Raw genomic sequence first — 24942 nt, forward strand, 5'->3', positions numbered from 1 at the left:
TTCAAGTATCAAGATGAAACAAGTCCTTCTAAACCAATCACCTACAACAGGTGATAGATATTCACCTTTCTGCTATAAGACATCTCTGTTTAGTCTGTACTTTTAGTCACCAGCTCTTTATTCTTTCCCAGTACTTCTCAGCTCAATGCTTGTGCATATTGTCACTTTATCATAATAGGTCTGTTTCCCACAAGTCTTGGAACACCCACCCCTCTCGCTGCCTGGAATACCCACACCATGGGGATTCCACTGACTTTCTTCCCTTTCTGACAACTTTCACTTGTCATTCATTCCCATTCCACTGCAACATCAACTAATATTTGTTTTTCCCGAACCTCACTCATGGACTACATCTTGAAAACGACTCCATTCTCTGAGGTGTAGGAGAAAGAAGGTCCAACTGACCCCCTCTCAAGGCTGACAGTTGTTGGTAGATGCCAGATGGAAGCTCAGCTGGGGCTGCTGGCCAGAAGCCTCATTTCTCCTCCATGTGGATTTATTTGGGGTTCCTCACAGCAGCAGCTGAAGTCCAAGGAGGAGCATTCAAAGAGGACAGGCTTTGAGGTAGTCTTCCATTGCAGCTAATGCCAAACCTATTCCTTTGACATAAGGATCAGATATGAATTGTTTGGTTCAGAAGTGCATGATGCCAGGGCAGCTCAAAGAGAAAAATATTCTTTGATAACAGTGTTAAACCTAAATACCAAAGGTATTTTGAAACTTGTCTTTTAACAAAGCAGCCTGAGGAAAGAATGCAAAGCAACCTCCACCTTGTAAAGGTGAAGGTGGAATTAATTCTTCTGGCCCTAAGATGGGTTGGTAATGAAGGAGCATGATAAAAAAAAAAATCTACGCAAGAGGACTAAAGGTCTAAAAAAAAAGACGGGGGTCTGTTTAAGGTATATAAGTCCTAAGGGCCATAGGGATGATTCTTTTTTTTTTTTTTTTTTAAACAGGTGGGAGGCCTGCACTATCTTAAGCCTGAGAGATAGCCTACCAGAAAATAGAAGTGGGAAAAGGCCCGTGGATCTCCACGAATGGGGAAGAGTCCTAAATGACCAGTTGGTGGTGAAGGTCCTCCTGGTGGTGAGATATTTTGGCTGTAGTCACTGCAGAAAGTATTGGCCCCAGGAGGGAAAATGAAAAAACTGGTCACGGGGTCTGGAGAATATCCTGGGGGAACTAACTCTGGGGATGGTAGTTTCAGAAAAAGAAGGGCCCAGAGGGCGAGCGACAGGACTGAGTCTGGCACTGAGTGACCTCCGCACAAACCAGTGCTCCGCTGGGCGGGGCCGTCAACTCCTGACCCCCAGAGGGCTGCGAAGTTGGGGATCGAAAACCCAGCAGGGCCGGGTAGGCTGGCAGTGTCCGCAGCTCGCTGAACGTGACAGCAGGCATATTGCAGCGTTCGCGAACACGATAGAAAACCGCCTCGTCCCGATGGTCTCCGCACCTCTTGACTGCCTGGTCCCAGATCCTCCACCTGCACTAGGCGCTGGGAAGGAAGAGCGCTTGGGCTTGTGTGTCCCGACCTCGGAGGGGAAGGTAGCTGGACAAAGTGGCCCAGCACTGAGGGTGCCGTTTGAAAGATTGCTCCTCCTCGGGGGAAGGACGCGGGCGGGCAGCAGATTGCCAGCGCTCGCGCAGAAAGAGCCGGATGCGGCTCCTGCTGACGGCCTAGGCCTTGCGTGAGCCTGTATCCACCCAGGAAAGCGAGCACCTTTAAGCCGGGCCCCTAGCGAGTCACGTGGGTCAGCTGACTGCCTGCCCTGCTCAGGTCCTTCCCGGTGCGCTCCGCGCAGCATCGGCTGTAAATCCACAGCCTGGAAGCTTCTTGCACCTTTGGAGCGGGACTGCCTCCGTCCTCACAGAACGGGGAGGTCCTCACGCAGGAAGGAGGAACTGATGCTTAGGTACCCGCGGGATGCCTTTGGCGGGAGACCTCTGGAGTCAACGCCCCCACTTGGAACTAGGTTCCCGTGCTGCGGCGGTGACGTCAGAGGCCTGGTCTCTGTGCTGACCTGCATCCGAGAGCTCGCATCCTCGCAAGGGGCTTCCTTAGGCCCGTGGCCCTACAGCCTCTGTGGGAAGGTCCTGGGTGGGCTTAAATATCCTTGCTTAGGCCCCTTAAGCAGTGACTGAGTTGTAAGCTTCAGGGGAGCACAAGTGCCTGTGTTGGAGGTGCCTGTGTGGAGCATGGTGTGTCCTGCAGGTGCGAACCTTCAGATGGGAAACTTGACAGGATTGGATCGTGCCCATCTTGGGCTGAAATTGAGAAATTTGGAAGTGCAGGTGCACGCTGGTTCCATTCACTGTATCAAAGTCACTCTTGTTTTTGCACTTAAACACCCTTCAAGGTGTCAAATTTAGGTCTTATGTGCTGCCAGAGGCAGATGGCACAATGTGCAAACGTTCAGCAAAGGTAAATTCAATTTTCTTAACTGCCTGAAAGCGTCTCACTGCCAGGCCTAATGGGACTTACTTTTATAGTGTTCCCAACTGAGAAAGATTAGCACAATCTTAATGCTGGTCGATGGATTTGGGCAGTCTTAATTGCTGTTTCCTAGTTTAAGCTATATTATACTTTGATTGGTGAAGACTCAATTTCAATGCTACGCAACTCTGATTTCAGCTTATTTGAAAACGTCTGTGGTTCTAGTCCCAGGTGTTTTCTTTGTTTTGAGGGGCACAGTGAGGATAAATGGAACATGATACTGATGGTTGTAAGACAAAAACGTTTACACACAAAACTTTTGAATTTGCCCTACACTAGCACACAATTGGTATATTCCTAATAGAGTGTACAATATCAGGCTTCTAACGCTACTTAGGAGGCAAAGTGACGTGAGCGGTTATAATAAGCATAACGATGCTGGCATGGATAAATTGTCTACGATTACTGTCTAGATGACATCTCCCATGATCCCTCAAAGCCATGTCACTAAATTTTTCCCTCCATCAGTCCATTAGATCACTTTCTTCTCTCTGACATGCTTTCTTGACTTCCAGGACACCCATGCTCTTGGTTTTCTCCTACTTCACTTTCTGATCCTTCTCAGTCTTTCTTTGCTGATTCTTTTTAATATTGCGCCTGTTCAGGTGTTCTGTTGATGGACTGCTGATGTTTGGAGGGGTCAAAAAATTAAGACATAATTCATAGACTTTTTAATTCCATAATATTAATTTTTCTTGCCCTCACTTAAGCAGTATTACTAATTATGTTATCATAATTAAGACTTTAATATTACTTAGGTCCTATGGGCAGTAATAATCTAAATCAGGGGGCAGCAAACTACAGCCATGGGCCAAATCTGGTTTACCAACTTTCTGTAAATAAAGTTTCATTGCAATACAGCTATGTCTATTTATTTATGTATTGTTTATGGCTGTCTTTGAGTAGTTGTCCTAGAGACTGACCCAAAAAGTTTAAGATACTATTTATTTTCTAGTCTTTGACAGAAAAAACTTGCCAACCCGTGACCTAAATGACTAAAAATAGAAAATGTAATTGTGTTCTAAGTACATAGATTTTAATATATTTTCCCCAAGTGTAAATTAAATTACTGTATAAACTTTTAAAATTATTTCCACACATTTTGAAAAGCTATTTTTCTTCTAAAGTTTTCAGAATTATCTTCCAAAATCAAAAGGCAAAATATGTTAAAGAATAAAAAGATTTTAAATCAAAATTATTTAGATTTGAACAATCTTAATTTTTGGAAAATGTAATTAAATCTTACTAAATATTGTTATAAAAATAAAACTAATGAGATTTTAGTGTTCATAGTCCATCCAGTTACCAGTGTTAGGAGTCAGCATCATACTTTGTGTATATTTGGTCTTGATGTTCGTATTTAAGCCTTTAAAGATAATATGAATTGTTTAAAGTTCTTAAGTGTTTCTCAGCCACAGGTGTTGCAATTACTGTGCTAATAAGCTAATTCATGAGTAATTCTGGACCACTCACTGAAATATGAAGAGAAGCAGGAAATCAGTGCTCCACACTGTTGTATAACTGTGCTATGTAAGAATCCCTTGCTTTCATGCTATCTGAAAGGATTTGACAAAGTAATTTATGTTCTCCTACTTAAGTGCTTCTGCTGCTCAAAACCTTTCCATTCTCTGAAGCAGTATCCATCTATGACCAGGAACAACTGGAGGAGCCTTTATAGCATTTGGATACAGTTGCATTTTCTTTGGAGGACACAGAGCTAGAGATATGCTGGGTTGTTTATCTCCTGGGGCCTAAAGGGTAGCAGAACATACTACCCCAAAATATGCCATTTTGGCATCGGGATTACTTTTTGCCGAAGACAACTAAGCAGAAGCAGATATAAGGAAGGCTTTCTGCCCTCCCCCTATTTGCCTAAAAGCAAGGCATAAATTCATTAACATATTCCCCTCTTCTCTCTACCAGGAAGGCCAAAAGTTAATTACTGGAGACAACTCTAGACACTTTTCAGCCCAGAGACAGCACCAGATGAATCTCTGTAAGTTAGTTCCCCATATATTTGCCTGCCCACAATTTGCTGCCCTGGAAACTCAAAGTCTTTTCTTTTGTCTTGTCATTTATCTAAAAATGTATTGCTCTTTTGTTAAGATACTATATAGGCCAAGTTCTAACCACCCTTTTGAGTTACTCATCTCAGAGTGCTCCCACATGTATGCACGATGCACATGTTCATAAACTCCTTGTTCTTCTCTTAGTCTGTCTTGTCAGCCTAATTTACAAGGCCCCAACCAGAGAACCTAAAATGGCTAGAAGGAAAAGAATATTCTCCCCTTCCCCACAGGCCTTCGCAGTTTAGCATGTTTGTGATGTGTGGTGGCCACTACAGTGCAGGGTCCTCTTGCCCAAGTCAAAGAGTAAATACTGCCTTGTTGGGTACCTCTGAAAGCTCTAAGCAGACCACATCCTTCCAATAGACCATGGAGCACAAATGTAACCGTAGCAAAAACATGGCCATTGGAAAAAAATAAAAGCCCAAATTAACCTCAGCAACTCCCTTTTGCTGCTGTTAATTTAAAGTCACCTTGTACTGACTCACAAGCCTCCACATTTCCTTCTTATGGGGATGCCAGGAACTATCTGATGACAGGAATCTTCCACTAAATTGCCTATATATATAGGCATATGTGTATATATATATATATATATATATATATGACTAGTTACTTGATGCATTATCCAAAAGCCTATAGCCTTTAAGAGGGCACACCATAGACAGGATGCATTTAGAGTACCAGCTAATTGCCAAAAGAAGATCTGTGCTCCAAAGGAAGCCACGTGTTAAATGGGCTCAAGACTTCTCTCCACATGTATCTTAATGAATTTAACTCCTTTCTAACTTTTCAGAAATTGGAAATATGAGTGTAATATCACACTATTCAAAGGAAGCCTAAATTAAAGGCCAGGGAGCGCAGAATTTGAAATAAAGAATCAGTCTAGCGTAACTGAAAGCACCTCTGTTTTAAAATGTAAAGCAGATAATATAATTTTCCCCTCTAAAAAAGTGTGGAATGCTACAAATGTATTATAGCTTGTTAAATTAAAAATAAATGTGTGTGTGTGTGTGTGTGTGTGTGTGTGTGTGTGTGTGTGTGTATTTAAGGTCTCAAGAACAACTGCCCATTTGCCAGTTAAAATACATATATACAGATATAGCTATATCTATCTCCATCTATCCCTATAGATATAGATGTGCACACATTTTCAAAAGTGGCCTCATGAAGCTTCAACTGATAAAAATGTATAAAATGTGAAGAATTTGTTTCTGAATATTTCGCCTGAATGTATTTGTGGAGTATTAGCCAGAAAGACAACTTGACAGTATGAATGACTGTGTCTGATGCTGAATAGTCTATGAATTAAATTATTTTAAAAGTCAACTTTATAAAAGCATATCTTAGGATCAAAAGAGAAATCTAGCTTTGGGTCAATAAGAACAAGCCACAGGCAAGGAAAGGATAAGACGTTTGGCCCTGAAGCCAGACTCCTAAAGGGGGAAAAATTGGGATTTAAAGACCTTACCTGCATTGAAGGTAGCAGAGCACCAGGCAGAAGAAGCCAGTTTCCTTGAATAAATGCACAGAGCAGCACTCCACCAATCTGTGTTAGACTATGATATGAACAATAAATAAAACTTTGTGTTGAGCCCACTAAAATTTAGGGTTATTTGCAACACTGGTTTGCCTGAATATCACACAACTATTACAAACTTTAAAGAATTGTTGTCACGAGTAAAGAAAAATAATCTTGCCTAAGAACAAAAGCTTATAATCTAGACAGATGGATGTCAAATCAGTGAGTCCTCTTTTCTTTGGTAAATGATTCATTAGTGAATCATATTGGTGGTCTAAAATATTTATTCCAAACTAGGGAATTTTGTGTTAAAATACTTGTCAAAATTCAAAAGCTGATTAAATACATTATATAATGAAAAGGAAATTTAATATTTTGCTTTAATTGTAAAAATTGTGTTTCTCTATTGTGATGAAAACTGTTTATACACAAAATTGTGAGTTGGTGGCATAGCGTATTTGATTGATTCCATGCAAGAATTTGGATTCCTGATATAGTATGGAATAGCTAAAAGTTTAAATAAATGTAATGTAAAACATGAAGTTTCAGTTGAAATGCAGTAAAGTTAGAGTGTAACTAAAATATCTCATATATTTTAAGAATTTGCTTTAGTAAAACTCAAGAATAAAACTACCCTAGCATTTTGTTTGCTTTTTCAATCATTACTCTGCAATCTTCCTTCCTTCCTCCCTCCCTCCCTCCCTCCCTCCCTCCCTTCCTTCCTTCCTTCCTCCCTCCCTCCCTCCCTTCCTTCCTCTCTGCTGCACAGCTTGTGGGATCTTAGTTTCCTGACCAGGGATCAAACCCGGGCCCTCAGCAGTGAAAGTGCTGAGTCCCAACCCCTGGACCACCAGGGAATTCCCCACCCTAGTGTTTTTAACTTAGAATTTTGAGTATTTTGGTTCAGGTCTCAAGAGTATAATTTGTTTTAAGGAAGTGGTCCTGCAGACCAATGTTGTGGGGTTGGAGGTTCCTTTTAATGCAGTTATTTCCAAACGAAGTTGATTAGGCCTTCTAACAGTTTATGAAAGCAGTAAAGGCAGAGTTGCAAGCCTTCCCCTGAATTTCAAAAAGTTTACTAGGCACTGTGGTTTAGATGCAAGTTCATGCCCTGTGAGTATGACAGATGTGGGTTCTTCATCCAACTTGCTCTAGGATATAAAGTCCAGTTACCTCACTTCAACTTCCCACCTGTAAAACGGTGTTAGGAAAACTTAACTCAAGTTTTCCTTTTTGTTTTGGCTGCGCTGTGCAGCTTGTGGGATCTTAGTTCCCAGACCAGGGATCAAACCAGGGGCCCTGGCAGTGAAAGTGCAGAGTCCTAACCACTGGACCGCTAGGGAATTCCCCTTAACTCAAGTTTTAATTGTTAATTATACCTTAATAAAGGTGAGGGGGAAATTACTTAGATGACTATTTTAAGACTTACGTGAAGGGCTTCCCTGGTGGTGCAGTGCTTAAGAATCCACCTGCCAATGCAGGGGACATGGGTTCGAGCCCTGGTCTGGGAAGATCCCACATGCCATGGAGCAACTAAGCCTGTGCACCACAACTACTGAGCCTGCGCTCTAGAGCCTGTGAACTACAACTATTGAGCCCACGTGCCACAACTACTCAAGCCCATACGCCTAGAGCCCGTGCTCCGCAACAAGAAGCCTGTGCACCACAACGAAGAGCAGCCCCCCAGTCACCGCAACTAGAGAAAGCCCGCGTGCAGCAACGAAACCCAACTCAGCCAGTAAATAAAATAAATAAATTTATTAAAAAAAAGACTTACATGAGATAATGTTTGTAGCGTCAGGCACATTGATGATACACAATAAATGGTTCTTCTCTCCTTGCCCTCTCTGCAATAAAAGCTGTTGGTAACATTTACTAACAATAGGTTGGAGAAGATAACCTGCATATTATTTTTATTTTTTAATTGCTATTACATCAGTTCAGTACAGGATCATTTCTTTTAGAAATATTTATCCAAAGTCTTATTTTGGCAGTATTATATATATGCAGTTAAACACATGAAAAACATAATTCCTTTTGTATAGTGTTTCTTTTGGTAACCAAATTATCTTAAAATCTGGTGCATAATGAAACTGAGACATTTTTAGAGACATGGATGGACCTAGAGACTGTCATACAGAGTGAAGTGAGTCAGAAAGAGAAAAACAAATATTGTATATTAACACGTATATGTGGACTATAGAAAAATGGTACAAATCAACCGGTTTGCAACGCAGAAATACAGACACAGATGTAGAGAACAAACATATGGACACCAAGTGGGGAAAGCACGAATGGTTGGGGGGGGGGAATGAATTGGGAGATTGGGATACAAAATTGTACACTCTAAATACATGCAGTTTATTGTAAATAATAAAAAAATAAAAATTTAAAAAAATCTGGTGCATAATGATAAAACATCAGTAAAAATGGTCCTTGAGTTAGAGAATCACAGAATTAGTATGTCAGAACATACTCTCAGAAATGAACACTAGATGGCAGCTTCACACTTTTGTTTTCCCCTCCTGACAAAACCCAAGCCTTTTCCCAATGTCTTTCTTACCCTGTAGATTCTGCTTCCCCAGGGACCCTCTGACTTGCCTCTGTCAAGTAGTTACTAACCTAGAAAAAAAGCATCTGTAGAGGCTTCTAGAGAGAGAAGATTAAATTAAAAAAGAGAAACCCAACAAAAAACTAACCTGCAAGCCTTTCCTTCTATTATATTTTATTTTCCTTTTAAAATAATAAATACAAAGTGATTTCATCTTTGTGGTGATTGAGAGGATGGAGCAGGGGGAGTAGGGAATCTTCTTGAATCAATTCTAAAGAACTCATTATGTTGTTCTTTATAAAAGCAAGTAAGTTCTTTTTCAGCTCGTTCTTTTTCTTTTTTAAAAAAAAAATCTCTCTGGACTTCCTAGGTGGCGCAGTGGTAAAGAATCCGCCTACCAATGCAGGGGACACGGGTTCGAGCCCTGCCCTGGGAAGATTCCACATGCTGCAGAGCAACTAAGCCCGTGCACCACAGCTATTGAACCTGCGCTCTAGAGCCCGTGAGCCACAACTACTGAGCCCATGTGCCGCAACTATTGAAGCCCACGTGCCTGGGGCCCGTGCTCCACAACAAGAGAGGCCACTACAATGAGGAGCCCACGCACCACAATGAAGAGTAGCCCCCACTCGCAGCAACTAGAGAAAGCCCGTGTGCAGCAACAAGGACCCAACACAGCCAATAAATAAATTAAATAAATAAATAAATTTATAAAAAAAAAAATCTCTCTACTCTCTGCCTATTTTTCTTTCATTCATGCCTTAATGTATGTATTAACTATTTACACTGTACAGCTTGGTACTTACATCAGTCTGATGCTGAGGGTGGGAGATGAGAAAATATATTTGGATAAGGCCAACCCTCTACCCTTCAAACCACTGCAGTCATAGGGGAAATAAGACAGAGACATAAATGTCACAGTAAAGTATAATTTTTGGCAGGCACACTTTTGGTACCACAGCACAAACAAAGGCATATCAAGTGGCATTCTCTTTGTAATCGACAGATTTGTCCTTCTCTTTTGGAGACCTCTTACATACATTCAAAAGTTTTACTAAATGCTTACTTCAGCAGCACATATACTAAAATTGGAACGATACAAAGATTAGCATGGCCACTGTGCAAGGATGACATGCAAATTCATGAAGTGTTCCATATTAAAAAAAAAAGTTTTACTCAGCTCAATGTAGCTAGTTCATCCTGGTTCTATAGCAACTGCTCTATTTTCCAAAGTCTAAACTTCTTCTCCAGCACTGGATGGTCTCTTTAATGGATTTTGCTTCATTAATACTATGGTCTGAATGTTTGTGTCCCCTCCAAAATTTGTATGTTGAAATCCCAATGCCCAATGTGATGGTATTAGGAGGGGGAGCCTTTGGGAGGTGCTTCCATCATGAGGGTAAAGCCCTCATGAAGGGCAGAGATTAATGTTCTTATAAAAGAAACCCCAGGGGGCTTGCCTGCCACTTCAACTATGTGAGGACATAGCAAGAAGGCACAGCTATGAACCAGGCAACCATGCTGGCACCTTGATCTTGGACTTCCCAACCTCCAGAACAGTGAGAAATAAAGTTCTGTTGTTTATAAGCTAGCCAGTCTGTGGCATTTTGTTATGGCAGCCCGAACAGACTAAGACAATTAATGACCCTTTTTGTTTCTGTAAATTGTACTGATTTCTTACATTTTATCTTCTTAGAAACTTGTAACATTTTTTCAGATTTCTTCACTACTTCTTTCTCAAAGTCCATCGTAAATTCATTTCCCTCTGCCTTTTGCCTACTTTCTTAGAGTCCTGATTGTAATTTTAAGCCCAGCCTTCTTAATAGTGAGCTGTATTCTGAAGTGACCAAGATTCCTCAGCTCCTGTTATCTTCTGTTAATGTTTGGACACATCCTTGGGAATTTCTGTTTGTTTTTTTCTTTCAAGTAGGGTTTATTTTCAACAATTTGAGGCTTCATTATCTTGTACATTCCACTTTTTATAGAAAGGAACTCTCTCTAGACTAAAATAATACATGCACCAACCCCCAACAAGGCCATAATGATGAGAGGCTTCAAGGCCACTCGTGAATGTCAGGCCTAGCTGTTAAGCGGTACAGGAAGCTCAGCCTGAGTTGACTGTTTTCTTCTTGAGGATTTTTCACCTGACCTAACTTCCTGTGTAGGTGCCCTAGTGGTTAAATCTTCTTTAATCCTCAATTTGGGGTATGTTCCTTTGACAATGAGTTCTAACTTGGAACGCCCTTTCCCTCCACACCCTGTTTGACTCAGAAAAAGAGTTCCAGAACTGCTGGGAGTGTTCTGAGTCAAAGGTGAAGAGGTAGGCAGGAAGAAGAGAGGCAGGCTGTGCTCTGTGGGGTACAGCTCACTTCTCTGATCTCTGAGTGCAGTGCCCTCCCTCCCTTGCCCCCACCTCTCCTCCACCTGGCATGGCCTACAGCCTCGTCCCAAGTTCCTACAACTCCCCTGCTTCCCTCCACCTCTACCCCCAAAGCACACCCACTCCTCAGGCCTGGGACTGTGTGCTTAAACTTCCCTCATGGACAAGAGAGACAGAGACAGCTTTACTGGGGGGAAAAAGACTATTTTTTAGTAGAATAGAAACTGGGAGACCTTGGTTTTTCTCTATCCCAAGCCAATTTACTTTGCTGTTATTTCTGCTTCTTGCTTTTCTCATCTATCTATGTGTTGGTTGGAAGAAGTTCAATCAGTAGTTTTGTGTGTAGTAAAATAGATGATTTCTTCCTAACTGGAAGTAAGTCTATAGCATTTATTTATCTAATGTGAAATATAACACACATACCGAAAACTACATAAAACATTATATACTACTTAATCATAAAACAAAAACAAGCAAAAAAAGAATAAAACAAAACCCCTTAAACACTACCCACAACTATACTAGTTTTGCCACCACCCCACAATTGCCACCCTCCTAAGATCACAACCCTCTCTCCTCCAGAGATAAATTCCCCTCAGATTTCCTTAGGAATCACTTTCTGCTTTACTTCCCCCCTGCTCTTTTAAGTATTATTACCTTATGTGCATGCCTACCAGTGCACTTTGGTTTTGACCATTATTGAGGGTTATGTATGTAGATTTATACTCTACATATTTTACTTGTGTTTTGCATCTTTCCGTCAACAGTGTGTTTATCCATGTTGCATTTATCTGTAATTTGTTTCTATTCATTGTCACCTGGTTTTGCATTGTATGAATATAGCACACTTTCTCTTCTCATGTTCATAGATAACGGGATTGTTTCTGTTTGGGGCTATCAGGAACATTTTCCTCCATGCATCCTGGAGTACAGGTGCTTATGTATCACTTACGGATCTTGTTAAGATGCAGAGTCTTGTTCATAAGGTCTGCAGTGGGGCCCATAAATTTTATTTCTAACAGATTGCTGGGAGATGCTGCTGTTTCTCGTCTATGGTCCACAGCTGAGTAACGAAGCTCAGTGTATAACTGGCAGTGAATGTGCTGGGTCATGGGGTATCTGGATCTTCAATTTTCTAGAAAATATGAAGCTGTTTGTAAAGTTGCTGCACCTATTTACACTTTCCCCAGCAGTGTTTGAGTGTTCCTGTTGTTCATCATACACGCCAGTGTTGGTTATTGGCAGATTCTTAACATTTGTCAATCACAGGGGTGATTTCAACTTGCATTTTTCTGGATATGTATGAGACGGAATAGCTTTTTAAAATTTACTTTATCCAAAGAAGTCCATTTGGATTTATTATTTTTGAAAAATGTTTGAGGTTCCCCCTCACCACCCATTTTATTTGTCTTTTTTTCATTGAAAAAATTGCTACCCCGTTGATCACTGCTGGGGAGGAAAAACTTTTCCTCCAACCTCTTCAATTCAGAAGGGGGACCTGAGAATTAAACTGACAGAAGACCATTACTGAGAGTAAAAGGTTTATTCATGTGTATACAGAGCTAACTAAGGAGAGAGCTAGCTCACCGAAAGGATCCAGTTAGAGGCTTATATACTTAGTAGGGAAAAGGGACTGGGGAGAACCAGCTTCTATGGGAAGAACAAATAGGTTTCTTTAGGGAAGACAAATGGGTGTGAGTGGTCTTTCCTTCTTCATGGCCATGAAGCCCCTGGGAGAGGGATTTATGGTGGTTTACTCTTGGTTTCTCTCCTAGGAGAAGAAGAAGGAATTTTTGGCAGCCTCATTTCCAAGAAGTTTCTGCTTTTAGTCAAATAAGAGACGCTCTAAGAAGGCTTCTTTCTGCACCCACTGATTGTCAAAAGTCTTCAACTTAAAATAATATTCATACCAATTCTAGGGTTCTGAATAGGTCCCTATACCATCATGTAAATTTCCAAGCATTTTTTTCTTCTTGAGGTTTCTAACTGATGAAGTATCAACCTATAATTAACCACTCGCTTGTTCCTGGAGAAATTTAGCTTTATTTTTGGACCTCTTATATTAACAATGCTTCCAAAGGTACTCAATTTTTATCATTTTATTTATCTTTATTAATTTAATTTATTAAAAAGAAAGAGGATTCCTGGTATCCACTTTCAGTAGAATTAAATACAAGATAGGTAAGCATTCATACTTCAGCTGACTTGTTAGAGATGCTTTTCAGCAGTCTAAGCAAGAATGAACCTTTTAGGTAAGTTTGTGTTGGTTCAGGGGATACATTTCTTATCTTTCTAACAGGAGGACTCTTGAAGTTGACAACTTGGTGAAATTAAGGGTAAAACATCAGAACTTTTGTCTTTCCATTTCCCTTCCAATTTCTCTCATTCTAGGGGAAACAAAACAAAACAAATTCAGGGTAATGATTTTTTTTTCCCCTAAGCTTTACAGTTCTTTTAGAATTTTTAGTACCCAGTAAGGTTCTTTTTCTCTCTCATTTGTTTGTTTCCTTTTGCCAAATACCTCCCTGCCCCCTTTTTTTTCTATGGTTGACAGAAACCGAGAGTGAAATGCTCCATCACAGCAAATGAATTTATCTTGGAAGAAAATTTTCCTTTTAATTTTCCCAACCATTTTGAAGACATTTATCCCTGCTGCAAGTCATTTTAATACAAGGCAAAATGTATATTAAAAACTAATGAATAAAACAACCCAATAGGAAAGTGAGGAAGGATCTGCAATATGTTCCCAGAAAAGAAAATATAAATGGTTCCCAAATATAAGATGCTCATCTCCCAACAGAAATGAAAATTAAAACTATTATGTGATACAATGACACTCATCAAATCATCAAAGACAAAAAGTATGCTAATATTTTGTTGATGAGTTTATGGGGAATATATATTCATTGCTGGTGGAAGTTAAATTAGTACAATCCTTACAGAAGGCAGTTTGACACTTGTCTATCAACATGTCAAATGCATATAATTTTCGGCACAGAAATTAACTTCTAGAAATTTACACCATCTTACACTTGCACAACTAGAAAGCAATTTATTTTTCATTACAGCATTGTTCATAACAGGCAAAAGACTAGAAAGATCCCAAATGCCCGCCAATAGGGAAATGTTAAAAAAAAAAATTATAGTATATCTGTACCATGGAATACTATACAACTATACAAAAAAGAGATAACACTATATACTCATATGGATCTCAAAAATGTTTTTAAATAAAAAAGCAGGATACAGAACATTGTGCAAAACAGTTTACCGTTTGTGTAAAAAAAAAAAAGAAAGAAAGAAAGAAGGAAAATAAGTGTGTTTATATTTCCTCCGAACTAGTTGTCTTTGGGATAGGGCGCATTGGGAACAGAGCAAATAGGCTGCAAGGATGTGAAACAGATTTTTCACTATATACTTTTTTACATTTCAATATTTGAATCATATGAATATAAAACCTTTTACCAAACAGGTTAAAAATAGATTGAATTTCTAAAAATCACTAAAATTCTTACCTTTAGCAGCAGAAGTTTTGAGAGCAATTCCTTAGAATTAAGTTTGCTTAAAGATGAAGAAAAAGCAGGAGATCCATTTATAACAACTCCTGATAACGTGATAAGAAGTGCACTGAATGCTTTATTCTATGGTTCAGAGTGAGAGAACATTGTTTTGAACTGCAGACCTACCAACAGCATTAGTACAGGGCTACCAGCATATGTGCTGGACAGATAAATCATGTATTTTATCTTTAAGCCTTACATAGAGGAGTCATTCATTCATTCAATAAAAACATACTGCACAATGTGCTGGACTGGCTCATAAAAATGTTTTCAACAAACTAAACTTAAAAACAAATAAGCAGCTATTTGTTTAATTTTAAGCATTTTCTTAAAAGTATTACTTTTTCGTGACATTTGAAATGATCAAACAGCCTCATCTGTATTTGCTAAAACAGGAATTTCGCTGTTGCATGTCTAGAGCCGAAACAACTTCACTTTAAAATAGCCTTCTTACTACTAATAAATATTGTTCTTGTAAGGATCAGGTTTGAATTGTTTGGTTGGTAATGCCAAGGTAGTACAAAGAGAAAAACATGTTTTAAGAAAACAGCAAACCTAATAACCAGAGGAAAATATTTTTGAGATTTTGGAAGCATTTTTTTCGATACAGTAGCCGGAGAACATTATGTCAAATATCATGAGAGAAGCGGATGGGAGATGCCAGGTCCAGTAGTAAGCCTCTAGAGACGGCAGTAGTGGGCTGTAGTGGTGGATTAGTCCTACTACCATGGTGTGGGGATGGAAATCAAGAACAAGGAAGTTATTTTTTTAACTGGGGAGCTAAAAATTTTAAAAACCCAGGTCAATTTATATTTATACTTTATATACCCATAAGGGCCACAGGGCAACTCCACTACAAGTGGAAGGTCAGCTCAGAGTTAAGCCTGGGGCGGAATGTAGAGGCTAATGGTCGGAAATCCAGAAGTAAGTCGCGTAAGGCCGGAAACCCCTTAGCGGAGGAGAGGGAGACGGTGGTTCTCCCAAGGATGAGAATAAGCTCCTGGGACACCTAGGGCGTCTGGGACGCCGGCTCACTCCCAGGAAGTCCCAAGGGAGAAGAGAAGGTGACGGGGACGTGGTCGCTTCACGAGTCACTAGGTCGCGCGCTCCCCGCTCCAGTTCCGGCTGTCTTGAGAGCACGGGGAACACTAGGGAGAATCCCCGGGAGCGCCGCCGGCCTGTGGCACTCTTCCTCCCACCCTCAGGATGGCGATCACGATGGTCTCAACAGATGCAGGCGAGGACCTCTTGTCCCGACTCCCCTAACCTCCAGTTCCCAGACCACTTCTCCCCCAGAGCCCAAGAAGGGCAGCGAAGGGGACGTGCATCTCTGGACATGGGAGGAAGAAACTGTGGACGTGTAGTTCGGGTGACAATGCAGGAGGCAGTCTGTGCTGCGCAGGAGGCAAAGGAAGGGGACCAAAGCCGCCGCGGAGGCAAAGGCACACACACCCCCGAGCTAGCACACCCCGGCGCAAAGTCGCGCGCGACGCAGTATCACGTGTCAGCCGAGCCAGCCGTCTGTCACGTGATCACGCGGTGGCGGCGAACATTAGGAAGCAGTAGTAGCCCTTAGACAGTCAAGTCCCCCTCTGATGGGTTTCAGGGCCCCGGATCAGCTTCCACTACCTTTAGCGGCACCTAAACTGGCGGCGTCCTCTCGCATCTCCTTGCTCCCGGGAGATGGGGACGCCCCCCTCTTCATCAATGGGAAAGATGTTTGCGCAGGCGGGAGGAACAGGTGCACAGGGCACCGAGCGGAAGTTCGAACCGACACTCTAGGACCAGAGTAGCCACGCGTGTCCCATAATGCAGTAGGCTCCGTTGGGGCCCTGCGGGGACGCTGCCGCGTGGTGACGTTGGAACACGGCTTCCGGGGCAAGGGGCGTGGGGGCCGGCTGCGCCCCGCGTGGTTACGCTGTGTTTCCCCAATCCCGCAGTGAACAGGTCTTAGCCGCGTTGGCTTCATTTCTGTGGGCCGAGGCCTCGGCTGTCTGCTTCCCGGAATGGAGAAGTCCTGGGAAGGTACCTCTTTGTCCATGTGCAGGGAAAATAGTTTAAAAACAAGTGGAAAAAATAGTCCGAAGTCTTCCCGCAAAGAAGACTCCACCCACCCAGAAGTTAAACCAAACATTATGAGGAAAACGTAATTCCCATTCCACCCCCTCTGCTTTCTCTCTCTTTTTTAAACCATTTTTAAAAAATTGAAGTATAATTAATTTATAATGTTGTGTAGTTTCCGGTGTACAGCAAAGTGATTCAGTTATACATCTATATCTATTCTAATGAAAATAATTTTTCAGATTCTTTTCCATTATAGGTCATTATAAGATGTTGAATATTTCCCTGTGCTATACAGTAGGTCCTTGTTGTTTATTTTATATATAGTAGTGTGTATGTGTTAATCCCAAACTCCTAGTTTATGCATCCTCCATCCCCTTAGATAACCATAAATTGGTTATAACCATAATCCCCATATTAATTCCAGAAAAATGGGAAAAGGAAGGCAAAAACAGGGAATGCTTCAACTTTTTATGAGGGTTAGTATAACCCTGATAGCAAAACCTGACAAGGGGCACACATTGAAGGAAAATGATATTTTCAGTTTTACTCATGAATGTAGGTGCAAAAACTGATAAGTAAAATATTAGCCAAATTTAGTATTATATAAGGAGAATAACACATTACGTGCATGTTAGGTTGTTTTAACTTCAGAATTCAAGGTATTAATTGAATAATGGATAAAATATTATCTCAATAATTGTAGAAAAAATAATTAAGTCAAACTCATGATAAATGCTCATGGAAACCCAGTGATGGAAGGGAAATTAATCTAACGAAGGGTATCTGCAGTAAACCCTATACCAAGCATCCTACTTAATGGCAAAACATTTAAAGCTTTATATTCCTTACAATGTTCTGTTGATGAACCTGGGACCTTTGACTCTACAGTGTTTCCCCTCAGCCTGAATTTTGCTGATTCCATATACATGGAGCATTTCAGCATGCTCTGAAATGCTGTCCTTTCTGTTTCCTGCTAATTGGAGCTGGATTATTTTGTTTCTTAAAACATAGTAGTCATGGTTGTTTTGTTATCTGTATCATGATAGTTCTAAAGTCTGAATTATTTTCAGGTTCCTTTCTGCTGCCCCATATATTTGCTGTGTATGGTCCAGGGTGTCGAGTTTCTTCGTGTCTTCACTTTTTAACCTTGATAAACTATTTGTGAGGAAAAAAGTATTTGTGGCATCTTTCAAAGAAAATTTTTGTTTGTCCCTTCTGGGTGCCTTGAGGCCTTCTCAGTCTGAGACCAGTTTTCATAGGTGGAGGTTCTTGGGCCATTGCTAACCCAGGCTACAAATCTGAGCGAGAACTGCCCAATGGCCCCATCTACTCAAAGATGGGATTTTTTTTTTTTCTTTTCTTTTTCTCCTATTATAGTCAGTGTAAAAGCAAACTTTCCTAAAATTCTAGGATTCTGGTTCACAATTCTCCTTAGGGTATAACCTATGAAATTGCAGGTTAATATAGGGAGAATCACCTAATACCATTTTCACCATAGGTAGCCCTGGACCTTGGCTGCTCATTACATGCCCAATGAAGCAACTAAAAAAATTAAAAAAAAAAAAAAAAAAAAAAGGCTACGTGTTCCCTGACTAGAAGATGTCCGTAGGGCAAGAGTAGCTTTTGTGCTCCAGTGCCCCATTTGCTTCTTTTGGTTTCCACCTTCTCTTAGCTTTTGGCCTAATAGTTCCTTACCTTCTTTCAGTAATTTAATGCTTTTGAGATTTTTTTTTAAATTTTATTTATTTATTTATTATTTTTTGGGGGGTACACCAAGTTCAATCAACTGTTTTTATACACATATCCCCATATTCCCTCCCTTCCTTGACTCCCCCCCCTCGAGTCCCCCCCACCCTCTCCGCCCCAGTCCTCTAAGGCATCTTCCATCCTCGAGTTGGACTCCCTTTGTTATACAACAACTTCCCACTGACTATCTATTTTACAGTTGGTAGTATATATATGTCTGTGCTACTCTCTCGCTTTGTCTCAGCTTCCCCTTCACCCCCCGCCCCCTCCCAAACCTCGAGTTCTCCAGTCCATTTTCTGTATCTGCGTCCTTGTTCTTGTCACTGAGTTCATCAGTACCATTTTTAGATTCTGTATATGTGAGTTAGCATACAATATTTGTCTTTCTCTTTCTGACTTCACTCTGTATGACAGACTGTAGTTCTATCCACCTCATTACATATAGCTCCATCTCATCCCTTTTTATAGCTGAGTAATATTCCATTGTATATATATGCCACATCTTTATCCATTCATTTGTTGATGGGCATTTCGGTTGCTTCCATGTCCTGGCTATTGTAAATAGAGCTGCAATAAACATTATGGTACAAGTTTCTTTTGGGATTATGGTTTTCTTTGGGTATATGCCCAGGAGTGGGATTACTGAATCATATGGTAGTTCTATTTGTAGTTTTTTTAAAATAGTTTATCCAGCATCTTTAGCCTTTATCAGTGGTCATATTAATCTGAATAACCTACCCTATCATAACTGGAAATAGAAATTTGAGATTCCATTATATTCTTTAGTTTCTTGCTTTTATATCTCGATACCTTGCTAAATGTACATTCTTGTATCACACTTTTTTTTTTCTTACCTGCGTGCTTTGTAGGCCATTGCTCTACTTTCTTCTAGCATTGAACTTTGATATGGAGATTGCTAAAGCCAGCCTGATTTTCTCTATCCTTTATAGTTGACATGCTCCCTTTCTATGCATAAAAAAGGTCAGACTTGGAGAAAATTTGCTATAGTGAGTCTCTTAGCTATTGAGTACCCCCTAATGCAAGATAAGTAGGCAAAGAATAACCTCCAGCTTCCAAAGAGCATGCAGGAAATCATCTAAATTTCTTTTGTTCTAGTTTTATATATTTTACTGTTCGCATACACAGATACATGACTGAAGATGCAAATACGGATAATCGTGGACATACATTATTTTTATTGGGAGCCTAATATGTACTAGTAACTGTGCTATGTGCTTGATTTATAGCTTTGAACATAAGATATAAGTCCTTGATCATAGTCAACTAAAAGAGCTAGATATTCAAGAATAACCAAACAACTATTATGTAGAGTTGTAGTAAGTGCAGCCAGGACAGGGTATTATGAAAGCATAAAACAAAGACCTAACCTAGTTTAGAAAATTTGGGTAAGTTTCAGTGAATAAGTCACAAATTAATTAGAGACCTGAAGGATAAGGAGGAATTGGTCAAGTTCAAAGTTGTGCAGTGAGCCTTGTGGGCAGAAGGGATAATGTGTAAAGGGCCTGAGGTTGAACAAAGTTCGATGACTTATAGGAACTGAAGAAAAGTTACCACTACAGCAGCATTATGAACAAAGAGGGGGGGTTGCTAGTGAGTCTGGAAAGTCAAAGCCCAGGTCAGAGAGGCTTTGTGGACAATGGTAAAGAACTGTGACTTCATCCTGATAGTAGAGACAATTATTAGTTTTTTAAGCTAGAAAGAGATTTGATCATATTTTTGTTTCTATACAACAATATTATCCTAGCTGCAAATGGAGGGTGGGTATGGATACAAGTAGAAATGAAGGGTCCAGTTGGCAGATGATTGTAGGAGTCCAAGAAAAAACGAAGACATTTTGGACTATTGTGGTGATAGTAAAGACCTGAGGAAGTGTATTCACAAAATATTTAGAAGGAAGGATCCTTGGGGTATGGGGATGAATTAGATGTGATGAGATGATCAAGAGAGCTACCAGACTTTTCTGAAGGAATCTAGATTCCTCTCGCTTCTCCCAGGAAAATGAAGTTTTATACTCTCCCTCTGGAATAAGGCTTTACTATTCAGAAAGTGGTAAACATTGAACGTTAGGTCAATATGGGATTTAATAGAGGCAAACACAGAGTCAGAGCGGGGAAAAAGAAGGAAATCCCTATAAAGGGAGCTAAGTTAAAGCTATACAGCTTTGGGAGCTCTTAGGGAGAGCAAAGGAGTTAAAGTTCCAGTTGGGGACCTGCTTTCGGAACTCAGTTCCTGGCTGCACTCGCACATGACTTCCCTTACCTTTCATGGACCCCAAGTGTCATCCTGGTTTCTGGAATCTAGCCTCCATTGGCACCAGTGTCCCACTGGTTTCCACTCTTTGCATTGAGCCCTATCTAGTTCCAGCCTCTGAGGCTAAATCACGGTGACCCTCTACCCTGGTTACACAAAACTAGGTTTCCTGGTTTATAGCTACCAGCTGTTGAGCATCCACTCTGTGCCATTCTCTTTACTCTGCATGGAAGCTACATTATGTCATTTAATCCTGGCAACTTTTAGGGAGAAGCATTATTGCTGTTTCCATGTTGAAGATGAGGGAAATGTGGAGGGTCAAGGAGTTTAAGGGACTAGCCCAAGTTCACAATTCCTGTGACTGGCAGATCTGTGATTCTAATGGTGGTCCGCCCACTCCAGAATCCTGACTTCATGGGGTGCTATGACTCTGGTTTTGTCTCTCAGCTTTACCTCAGATTCTTAACTTCTGCCTGTGTTTGCAAGCCCAGTCTAGAAATACTACTTGGTTTCTGATGGTTTTCTTTGTGTAAGCATTTGGTTTGTCATTCTCAACCCTCGACTGCATCCTGATTCCTTCTAACTTTGTGGTAATGGCACACAGGAAGAGCCAGAGCTCTGCTCTGAGAAAGCAATTTCTGTCAACTTTATTTGGAATACTGAGGATGAGAGGATTAATTCGCAGGCAGCTTTGCTGCTTAGCTAATTGATTATTTGTCATGTTCCTATTAACTCTTTGGCTGCAACCCTTGCTTTCTTTAAAAGTCTCTTAAATCCACTTTTTGTTTTCACTGCTTATCTTCCTTTGAATGTTAACACCAGAGATATATATTAGGTTTAGGAATGCAGTTATTTACCCCTGTATTATCTTGTATTAATAAATACCTGAAACGAACTAAATGTCTGTATTTAATCTGGTTAAATATAATGTGATTATCCATAAAATGGAACTCAGTGCAGCTGTTAAAAAGTTATAGAATAATAATTCTGTCCTGGAGAACTATTACCAATGTATCTTAGTTTTAAAAAACAACTAAACTGCATGTTTAGCATGTTGCTACTTTAAAAATTATATATATACATATAAATTGTTTCAAATAAAACTTCAGCTACACATAAAAATATTGAGAGGTTAAGTGATTGGACTTCAGAGATTATTGTTACCTTTTAATTTTGTTTCCTCTTCTCCTTTATAAAAAACTTTTCAACATTGAGCACAAGCTTATTTTTTTAATTAGAAGTTGATAAATTTAACATTTCCATGATTTCTGCAATGCAGATTTCTGTAATTCTGTTATTTGGTTTCAGTTCTCATAAAGATATAGGGTACTTTGGGGAAGATTAGTATTTTTATTTTAAATAGTATTTTACTATTTATTGATCATTTTCCCTTTACATAACTATGAAACAAGTTGATTTATACTTAGTACTTACTGTTTCTAACTTAGATATATGAAAGTCTTGGTTCAGTTCTTAATGGTACAGTTTATTTCTAGGACATTAACATGCAGAGGGTTTTGTATTTCTTTAGTGCAGTGGTTCTCAGGCAAGGACACCGTAGAAACCTATGAGAATAGTAACCAGAGTTGGTGGCCTGTTGCTGGGATTTCCAGAAGTTTAGCAGGCACTGGGGTATAGATGAAAAAGCTTCCCTGGTGGCGCAGTGCTTAAGAACCCACATGCCAACACAGGGGACATGGGTTCGATTCTTGGTCTGGGAAGATCCCACATGCTGCGGAGCAACTAAGCCCATGTGCCACAACTACTGAGCCTACGCTCGACCCCCACAGGCCACAACTGTTGAGCCTATGTACCATAACTACTGAAGCCCCCGAGCCTAGAGCCTGTGCTCCACAAGAGAAGCCACCACAATGAGACGCCTACGCCTACGCACTGCAATGAAGAGTAGCCCCCACTTGCTGCAGCTAGAGAAAGCCCACACACAGCAACGAAGACCCAATGCAGCCAGAAGGAGAGAGAGAGAGGAAGGAAGGAAGGAAGAAGAGTCATTTGGGAAAAAAGGGAAAAAAATAGAAATACGTGAGAAAATAATAAAGTGTATTTGTATGACTTGAAAAGAAAATTGTGCTTCCCTGGTGGCACAGTGGATAAGAATCCACCTGCTAATGAAGGGGACACAGGTTTGATCCCTGGTCCGGGAACATCCCACATGCCGCAGAGCAGCTGAGCCTGTGTGCCACAACTACTGAGCCTGCGCTCTAGAGCCTGCGAGCCACAGCTATTGAGCCCATGTGCCGCAACTACTGAAGCCTAGAGCCCGTGCTCCGCAACAAGACAAGCCACAGCAGTGAGAAGCCCATGCACTGCAATGAAGAGTAGCCCAACTTGCCACAACTAGAGAAAGCCCTCATGTGGCAACGAAGACCCAACGCATCGAATAACTCTAAATAAAATAATAAAAGGTTGGACTACCTAGGTGGCGCAGTGGTTAGGAATCCGCCTGCCAATGCAGGGGACACGGGTTTGAGCCCAGCTCTGGGAAGATTCCACATTCCACGGAGCAACTAAGCCGGTGAGTCACAACTATTGAGCCCATGTGCCACAACTATTGAAGCCCACGTGCCTAGAGCCCGTTCTCCGCAACAAGAGAAGCCACTACAGTGGGGAGCCCACACACCGCAATGAAGAGTAGCCCCTGCTCGCAGCAACTAGAGAAAGCCCGTGTGCAGCAACGAAGACCCAACACAGCCAATAAATAAATAAAATAAATAAATAAATTTATAAAATAAAATAAAAGGTTAAAAAATTTTAAAAATTAAAAGAAAATTGATAGACATGGATACAAAACTTAATTCTTTTCTCAACTAGCTTTGGAAAAGAAAACAAGTGAAATTGTCTGGGCCTCTATTTTCTTACCTTAAAATGGGGATAAAATAAAATAAAATGGGGATAGCAGTATTAACTTACAGAGTTATGGGGAGACCTGAATTAGAGTAACCCTATGTAAAGAGACTGATGCATGAAAGGTACTCAGATAAACAGTTGTGTTCTCCTCCCTCCCCTCTACAACAGAAACCACATGTACAGCAATGACTATTCACAGGATAACCCAAATCTGTCATTTCTTTGATTTTGGTTGTAATCATATCACTTTGGTATGGGATCATTTCTGTTAGGATTTTAGGAAATTTCCAGCTTCTCAGTTACCCCAAAAGCTCTCTTGTAGTTTTGGTAACCCAAATTTCCCCAAACCTGGGATCCAATAACAAAAAAGTGTTAAATGGTCTTTGCTGAGAGGGAGGGCAGGATTAGTAAGCTAGGACTGCGTCTAACTTTTGAAGTGAACACTAGGTGGCAGCATTCAGGCAGGATTTTATGTATCAGACAAAATGGGCTACTTTCCCCCTCCTCTCTCCTCCCCTACCCCCCTAAAAAAAACACCCCCACAAGTCCATTGAACCTCCTTTTTAAAAATAATTAATTAATTATTAGGCTGCGTTGGGTCTTTGTTGCTGTGTGTGGGCTTTTTCTGGTTGCCTGAGTGGGGGCTACTCTTCATTGCAGTGCGAGGGCTTCTCATCGCGGTGGCTTCTCTTTTTGCAGGTGCTTCAGTAGTTGTGGCTCATGGGCTCTAGAGTGCAGGCTCAGTAGGTGTGGTGCAGGGGCTTAGTTGCTCCATGGCATGTAGAATCTTCCTGGAGCAGGGCTCAAAGCCCCGTCCTCTGCATTGGCAGGCGGATTCCTAACCACTCCGCCACCAGGGAAGTCCTGATCTTCCTGCTTGCCTTAGTTAGGGATAGTATTTGAGAATGTGGTTTGCCAGTAGCTAAAATAAAAGAAGTACTCTATGGAGAGGAGAGGAGAGTAAATAAATTAACAAACAAAACTCTAGCCCACAAGCGCCTACCCCCCATTAAACTTCTTAGAAAAAGTAACATGAAGTGATTTCCTCTTTCTTATAGTGGATAGGCAGATGGGTTTTTTTTTTCAATCTCTTCCTTCCTCCTTTATCACTTTCATTTATGCTTTCAACAAAACAATTATTTTTCACAAAATTGTAAATCAGCTGTACTTCAATTAAAGAAAACTATAGCTTAAAAAATAAAATTAATTAAAAAATTAAAATCTCATAATCAGTATTTCTTAAGTATATACTATGTCTAAGGTACTAAATGTGTCAGTTTGAGGCAGAGGTAGGAAGGTAAAATAATTCACATAAGATTAAGCCTCTAACCCTTAAGGGCACTACAACCTGAAGAGAAAAAACATCTGTACCTTGATACTGTAGCACAAGGTGGAGTGTGCAGCCAAGGAGCTATGGGTCATT

General features: G+C 40.7%; 1 long non-coding RNA gene and 1 other non-coding gene across 2 annotated transcripts; both read left to right on the forward strand.

The window, feature by feature from the left end:
- Nucleotides 1-1791: 1791 nt before the first annotated feature.
- LOC130846694 (uncharacterized) lies at nucleotides 1792-9306 on the forward strand. The gene is made up of 3 exons (XR_009051607.1): nucleotides 1792-1913; nucleotides 4418-4490; nucleotides 9004-9306. It is a non-coding gene; the product is annotated as an uncharacterized LOC130846694 (long non-coding RNA).
- Nucleotides 9307-9691: 385 nt separating this feature from the next.
- On the forward strand, nucleotides 9692-9795 carry LOC130847302 (U6 spliceosomal RNA). The gene has a single exon (XR_009052075.1). It is a non-coding gene; the product is annotated as a U6 spliceosomal RNA (small nuclear RNA).
- The last annotated feature ends 15147 nt before the right edge of the window (nucleotides 9796-24942 follow it).

The sequence above is a fragment of the Hippopotamus amphibius genome, chromosome 2 (genome assembly GCF_030028045.1).
Source record: "Hippopotamus amphibius kiboko isolate mHipAmp2 chromosome 2, mHipAmp2.hap2, whole genome shotgun sequence".
Taxonomy (NCBI): domain Eukaryota; kingdom Metazoa; phylum Chordata; class Mammalia; order Artiodactyla; family Hippopotamidae; genus Hippopotamus; species Hippopotamus amphibius.